General features: G+C 49.6%; 1 non-coding gene across 1 annotated transcript; it reads left to right on the forward strand.

Moving 5' to 3' along the window:
* The first annotated feature begins 5,949 nt into the window (after nucleotides 1-5,949).
* Nucleotides 5,950-6,089, forward strand: LOC123463227. Its single transcript, XR_006638818.1, has one exon. It is a non-coding gene; the product is annotated as a small nucleolar RNA SNORA29 (small nucleolar RNA).
* Nucleotides 6,090-7,490: the final 1,401 nt, after the last annotated feature.

Here is a 7,490-nt window from a genome sequence, read left to right on the forward strand (position 1 = left end):
CTTACATGTTCATCATCTCTTTTTTTTTTTTTTTTGAGGTAGGGTCTTACTCTAGCACAGGCTGACCTGGATTGTTCATCTTTAATAAATGTCAAAGAACAAAAGAATAGCTAAGAAATTAATGTACGTTTATTATCAGTAAATGATTTGTGTACTTATTTCATACACCTGTATACCTGGGAGTTGGGTAAACAGTTGCTTAGGTGAATAGGTCACAAGGTCCTGGAGGTGAAGGTGTCAGCATCTTAGCAGGCTGATTCCGCCGGCTGCACCCAGAAAACCCACAGTGAAAACCTTCATGGTTGGTCCTTCTGTTCGTGTTTATCTTCCTCCCAAAACTTCGGCAGCATAACTCAATCACAGCCAGTCCCTCCTGTGCCCCCGAGGCCAGCACAGCTCCCATTCCACCAGGAGCAGCTGACAAGCGGGTGGTGGAGGTAATTGACACCCCAGCTGAGCGGCATCTCTGACTCTCCACCCAGACACCAGCAGGATGATTTGTCGGAGCCCAGGACCGTGACCTTGTGAAAATTAATTAACCTTTCCGGGCCGCCACGGCCTCTATTAAACGCAAGTACTAAACCCTGACCTTGTGCATAGGTTTGGGGGGGAAGCGGGCCCTCATGGGTTTAATTAGATCCCATTGTTAGTGTTTATTCACGAGCTGCTTCCCGGGCTCCTGATGGCTTATCAGACAGCCACAGGGAGAGGGGTTGCCAGGGCCAGGAGCAGAGGGCCAGGATGCCAGTGAGCCCCGGAAGGCTCCTGCAGAGGAAGTAGTTACCACCCCTGACATGTGCCCAGAAGAGTGCACTGTAGGCCTGAACCTTCTTGGGGCCACTAACTCCCAGGGTTTGGGTTCTGCATGCTGAGGGTGACACGAGCCGCACAAGAAGCCCAGATTACCTTTGCCGGGAGCTTAGATATAAACAAAACACGTACCCACATCACAAGATGCAAGCTGGAGGGTTTTAGGCCAAGTGAAATTTGTCTGAGGCCCCTAGCAGCAGTTCATAGGGAGTCGGATTGGGGGGAAGGGGGAACAGAGGGTTAGTGTTTAATGAGCATAAAATTTCAGTTCTGCCAGATCAAAAAGTTCTGAAATGAGTTTGATCCTCAGCATTGGAGGGGAAGGAAAAGAGCAACGTGGGAGGGGGTTAAGATAGAAATATGATGCTGTGTGCTTGAGCAGACCTCGACAGAATTTAAAAGATGCACAATTTAGGATCTAGAGGGAGAAGTCAGTGGTAGAGCTCATGCCAACCATGAGTATTCTGCACAGTGCACTGTGGAAGGGAAAAAATGAGGAAGGAAAGAAGGAAGGAAGGAAGGAAGGAAGGAAGGGAGGGAGGGAGGGAGGGAGGGAGGGAGGGAGGGAGGGAGGGAGGGAGGGAGGGAGAGAGGGAGGGAAGGAGGAAGAAGAAAAGAAAGAGAAAGGGCGAGGGATGGGAGAGAAGGCAAGATCACATAATCTGTATGTGTGAAGTATCCATGACTTTTTCTGGAAAAAAAAAGTCCACTCTTCCAAGATGCAGAACTTTGGCAGGTGGCAAAAAGCAGAGTGCACGCGCCCTGCTGGGACACGCTCAGCAGGGGAGAGAGGCGGTGCTGGGAGGAACTTCGGAGCATCCTGTTGCTGAGGTAAAGCCTGGGCCAATTGGATGTTAGCTGCTGTAGGCTGACTCCAGTCCCCTCAGAGGTACCTTTAATCCCCATACCCACCTGTGAGTGCGATCTGCTTGGGAACAGGGTCTTTGGAGAGATAATGAGCAGGCCGTATTGGCTCAGCCTTCACTCTAAATCCACAGTCCTAGGCATTCACAAAAGCAAGAGAGACATAGACACATAAGGGAACCCGGGCGCTGGAGCGCACACCTGTGAGCTGTGGACATCCAGGGATTATCAGCCACCTGCAGGTGCTATGGGGAGGTGGGAAGCAGGTCCTATAACCTCAGAGAAACTATGTCCCTGGGAACACCTTGATCTTGGACACCTAGCCTCCAGAGCTGTGGGGACATTCTGAACTATGGACACCCAGGAGGCTAACACAGGGCCCAGACTCTGGGGGTAAGGCCCTGACCACAGGGCATTTTGAAGCCCTCTCTCCCCTCCTGTGATTTCAGCACAAAACTTTGACGAAGAAGCACCGCCCACAGCGTCCCATTCAGGACCCTGGAGACCCTGGACTAAGGGACCATCAGGATAAGTAGAACGGACGGGCTGTCCCACGATGCCCTTTCCTGCTCTGGTCACTGAGATCACACATGCGCTGTGAGGAGTAGGATTCACTGGCCTTTGCCACCCAAGACTGTCCTAGGCTTTAGCCTGAGTTTTGTTCTCTAATTGGCGGCTTCGCTATCAGAAATCCCCCATTCAAATGGGAGAAGAAGGAGTGAGGCCAATTTTGCCTTTGGTCAGCAAGTTTTGTCTCCGACGCATAAGGAAGTCTATTTTTTTAAATATTATTTTATTTTTATTTATTTATTTATTTGACAGAGAAAGAAGCAGAGAGAGAGAGAGAGAGAGAGAGAATGGGTGCACCAGGGCCTCCAGCCACTACAAAGGAACTCCAGATGCATGTGCCACCTTGTGCATTTGACTAATGTGGGTCCTGGTGAATCGAACCTGGGTCATTTGGCTTTGCAGGCAAGCAGCTTAACCACTAAGCCATCTCTCAAGCCCAAAGAAGTCTATCTGTAACTTTATTTGAGAGAGAGAGAGAGTACCAGAGCCTGTTCACTGCTCTTGGGGCCCAGGGTGGAGGCAAAGAAGGAGAGCAGAGGTGGCCTGAACCTCAGTCCCTCCAGAGCCACTCACTCCAGTGAATTCCAGATGTATGCACCGTGTTGTGCATCTGGCTTTATGTGGGCACTGGTAAATTGCATGTGGTCGAGCAGGCTTTGCAAGCAATCGCCTTTAACCATAACCACTGAGCCATCTCCCCCGCCCAGGAGGAAGTACCCGAGGTTACCTTTAAGGAACGCCATTTTATCATTTGCATGTCCCTCAGCTCACTTGTTCACATCTTTCCACAAAGGCTCCCTGAGACACGGCGTTGGAATATTTTCTTTCTTGGGTCTGGCTGTAGACTCAAAGGGGATGAAAAACCTCCCCTGCCCAGGGATGTTACGGGGTGGCTCGTCCCTCACCCCATCCCTGCCTCTGTGGCTCCCACACAGAGTTTCTATTTTCAAGGAACCACAGATTCCTTTGCTTATTTTCTCTTTCCCACCCATTCAGAGAGGGTGCAGCGGCTTACATGGCCTTGAAAGGTGAGGTGATGGCTATTTAGGCAGCAGGGGTGAAAGGAAAGGCAAAGAAGCCAGTGGCTCTGGAGGGGCTGGGCTCAGGCCACCTCTGCCCGTGCCGCCTCACCTTGGTCCCGAGAGCAGTGAGCTGAAGCCTGGGCACAGGGCCTGCGTTCCAAGCTACTTCCCCTTGGCACACTTGCACACCGCAGGCTCGGGCAATCTCAAGCCTGACACATCTTCCAACTTGAAATTGTGAAAATTAAAAAAACACCATTATTTTATACTCGATATGAGCATATTAGAGAGGAGGCCATGAAATTTCCATTAATTTTGAGGCTCACAGGGAAGAGCATGAGAGACACTGAGCGCTTTCCTCCTGGCGCTGACGAGCCCAGCAGGGGGCATGGAGAGTTCCATTTGTTCTCACAGGAGGACTCTGATGGGAAGCTGCCAGAGCTTCGCTGGGGCATCGCAAGCAAGGACTGGAAACATCACTTCCGCAGCCCACGGCACTCCTGCGGCTGCCCAGCAGAGCGCGGACAGGCAGCGTGACTTCAGGGTGTGTTGTGATGTGAGTGCCCGTGTGGTCCCCCCACCTTCTCCTCCCTCCTCCCCCGTTTCCTCTTCCTCCATCTTCCCCTTCTACCTTCTCGTCTTCCTTTTCCTTCATCTTCCTCCTCCTTTAACTCCTCCCCACTCCTCCCTCTTCCATCCACCTCCTTGGACGGGACGCCAGGCACGGTGAACTAGGACCACCTCCCCTGCTCTGACTTTGTTGTACATTTTTAGGAGGCTGGGCCTCTCTTGACCCCGATGGGCTGGACTCAAGTGGCCAAGGCTCTTGAGTTTATGTCACATGCCAAAAAGATCTTGGAAGGTAGGACAAGGAGGTAAGGGTAGCAAAAGTATATTTTATTATGGAAAATAGAGAAAAAGATTCCCAGGAGAGTGGGAGAGTTTCCCAAAAGAAAGAGAGGGGCTTATCAGATCAGGAACCCGGAGATGGTAAAATAAAGGTGAAAAAGCCCCAAAGTAGCAGGACAGGTATGCTTAGTATTTCACTAGCATCCAAAGAAAAAGAAAGGGGCCTGGAGAGATGGCTTAGAGTAACCTCTAAAGCCAAAGGACCCAAGTTCAGTTCCCCAGGACAAACATAAGCCAGATACACAAGGTGGCGCATGTGTCTGGAGTTCATTTACAGTGGCTAGAGGCCCTGGTGCTTTCTCGCTCTTTCTGTCTACCTTTCTCTCTATATCTCTTTCTTCCTCTCTCTCTCTCAAATAAATAAATAAAAATAAAATATTAAAAAATAAAAAGGAAGAAGTTGTGGTATTTTAGTTAGAATGCAGACAAGCAAGTAGACTCTGCAGCTAGGGTCTGCAAGCACCTACATCGAGGCAGGGTTTCTTGGGGGTACAGTACAATGTCGCATTAAGGGGTGACTACCCCTCCCACCTCTGTGGCATGTCAGTTATGTTGTCTCTTAACTAGGTCGGTGACAAACAGGCTTTACACAGTGACAGAAGACTGGCCAGGAGGAAGCGGCTCTCCCCTTTCTAATGCTACATGGACAATAGGAGAAAGAGTTCTTTCTTCCATGACGTCTAAGCCTCGAGTCTACCTACCTACAACATTGTTGGCTAGAGTCATTGTCTGCATTGACTTTATTTCCAAATGAGGTCACATTCTGGGGTGCTGGTCTTGGCACATGAGTCTGGGGGCCGTAAGTCACAGCAAAATACTTCTCCATTAAAAAGTCTTGGCACAAAATTTACTATGAGAATACAAAAGAAAGCCTGCCTTGAGAGAGATCAGCTTCTGTGGGTTTGCTACGGCTGCTTTCACCCATCACTCATCACTGCCACTCTGCGGTGTCACCACGGGGCTCCAGCCACAGCCTCCCGCGTCTTCAGCCCAGGGCAGGTGGTGAGCCGTTCACAAAGGAGCTGGAAGCGAGCTTGGATCTCTGCCCTGCAGCTCAAGACTCTCAGAGGCACACCTGGCTTTCCTACTTGTGCTGAGGAGACATTCGCCAGAGGGAGTTAAGCATCTGTTAGTAAGAAAGTGTTAGAACACCCTATTTGATTGGTTACTTGCTATGGCTGAGGGTACTTGTGGGGGCGGGGGGGGGGGAGAACAGGAGGTTTAGTGTTAGCATGTGATGTGGAGTTGTCATGATTCAAAGCTCTAGCCTAATTATGATCTGACCCACAGAACAGAATGAGGCTGGATCAATGATGTGGGGGCAGCTGCATGATCACTTATAAAATAATTAAAGTTTCTGGATACCGTGTCCTAATTGAATGGGAACCATGGCGTGTGATTTGGAGGGTTGAAAAGGAGAGAGCGAGCAAGCAAGCGCCCACACGGTCCCCACAAGTAAGGGTGCCGTGGGAGGTCCGATGAATACAGAGTGAATGTAGGGTGGCTCTTGGCCCACCCTCTTGTGTCTGCGATGGTCCAGGGGATCAGCGGTCCTCAAGCAGAGCAAAAGGACAGAACTGTGGGTGGGTGGGGAGGTGACACGCACTGGGATGTGGTCAGAAGTAACACCTGCCCTTGATCCAGGTGGTCAGCGGGACTGGGGCTTCTCTCCAGGCTGGGGCTGCTCACTGGGGTCCTTCATGCCCTGCTGGAAATATGTGAAGTCACATGACACCAGTGCTCCCTCGTGCTCCGGTTCAAAAAATGCATCACAGTTCCCATTCCACTACCACATGTTCTCCTAACCGTAAAATGTACGGTCGATGCTTGCGGGGTAGACTAAAGGTGCCGTGATCGGTAGAGGGAGGTCTCTGCAGTGTCCTCCTTCCAGGTGAAATGGCTGACCAGGAAAATGCGTACAAGTAAGGAAAGTGATTTCCTTTACTGGTAGATGCCACATGGGGCAGCCAAAAAATGTGATATGTAAATTTCAAGGTTATATCTTTTAATCAATTGCAGTTATTTTTTATACTAAGTCTGTCAGCTTTTCCTTGTTGACATAAACACTCAAGGGAAACAGTTAAAGTTTTAAAAATTAAATTAAAACATAAGGCTCAGCACTTAACGGTGCTTGCTTGCAAAGCCTAACTTTCGGGGTTCAGTCACCCCGCACTCCCGTGAAGCCATGTGCACAAATCAGTGCACACACCTGGAGTTTATTGGCAGTGGCAAGGGATCTCTGCTTCTGTCTGTCTCTGCTTTCAAATAAATAAATAAATATACTTAAAATAAGATAAAAAAGAAACTCCACCACAGAATGTCAGAAGTCAAGAAACTCAAATGGAAAGCCAAAACTTTCAAGGCACTTGGGCCATCCCCAGATCCCCAGATCCCTTGGTCACAGGCCCTGGCATCTGCAGGACAGCTAGGACCCCGCCACTTCTTTTCCTCCTTCCTCTTATAATTCCAGTCTTTCCAGGCAGGGTCTCACCCTAACCCAGGATGGCCTGGAGCACGCTCTGTAGCCCAGGCTGGCCTGGAACTGACGGGAATCCTCCTACCTCAGCCTCCTGAGTGCTAGGATTAAAGTGTGCGTCACCACGCCCAGCTCGAGAGCACTCTTCTAATGAGAGTGACAGACCAGGACACTGGAAAGCCTTGACTGCCCCGTGTGGCATCTACCAGTAAAGGAAATCACTTTCCTTAATAGGCAATTAATTGTCTCTGAGTTAAAGAGGTCATGAGTGGAACATGTTCAAGAAATTCGGATCTAAAGACCCTGTAGCAGGGATCCAGAAGAGGAGAGACAGAGCCTTAACCATTAAACCATCTCTTCAGCCCATCGTTTTATCTTTTAAACTGATTTTTTAAAAGCTGGAAACTTTTCTACAATCCCTAAAAGGTAAGTGAGTGTTGTTTGATCATATGATATTTAAACTTAAACAATGCATCTTTTAATCAATTGCAGTTAGTTTTTATACCATGTTAGCTTTTCCTCGCTGGCATAAACACTCAAGGGAAACAGTCCAAGAAGGAAAGATCTGTTTTGCCTCTTGCTTTCAGCCCAGACGGCCTGGCTTTGTTGTGACTGGCCTGTGATTGTAAGGCCCAACATCATGGCAGCAGAACAGGCATGCTTATCCCAGGGGGCAGAGAGAGGGTCCGAGGCGGAGAGCGCTCCTCAGCGACTTGACTTTCCCTCTCCAGCTGGCCCACCTCCCCAAGTCCCCATCACCTCCAATAACACCATCACACTATGCCTCTGTAGGCGGATTCATCCTGATCACAGCAGAACTCCCAGGATCCAATTTCTTC

This window comes from Jaculus jaculus, chromosome 8 (assembly GCF_020740685.1).
Source record: "Jaculus jaculus isolate mJacJac1 chromosome 8, mJacJac1.mat.Y.cur, whole genome shotgun sequence".
NCBI classification, from domain to species: Eukaryota; Metazoa; Chordata; class Mammalia; order Rodentia; family Dipodidae; genus Jaculus; species Jaculus jaculus.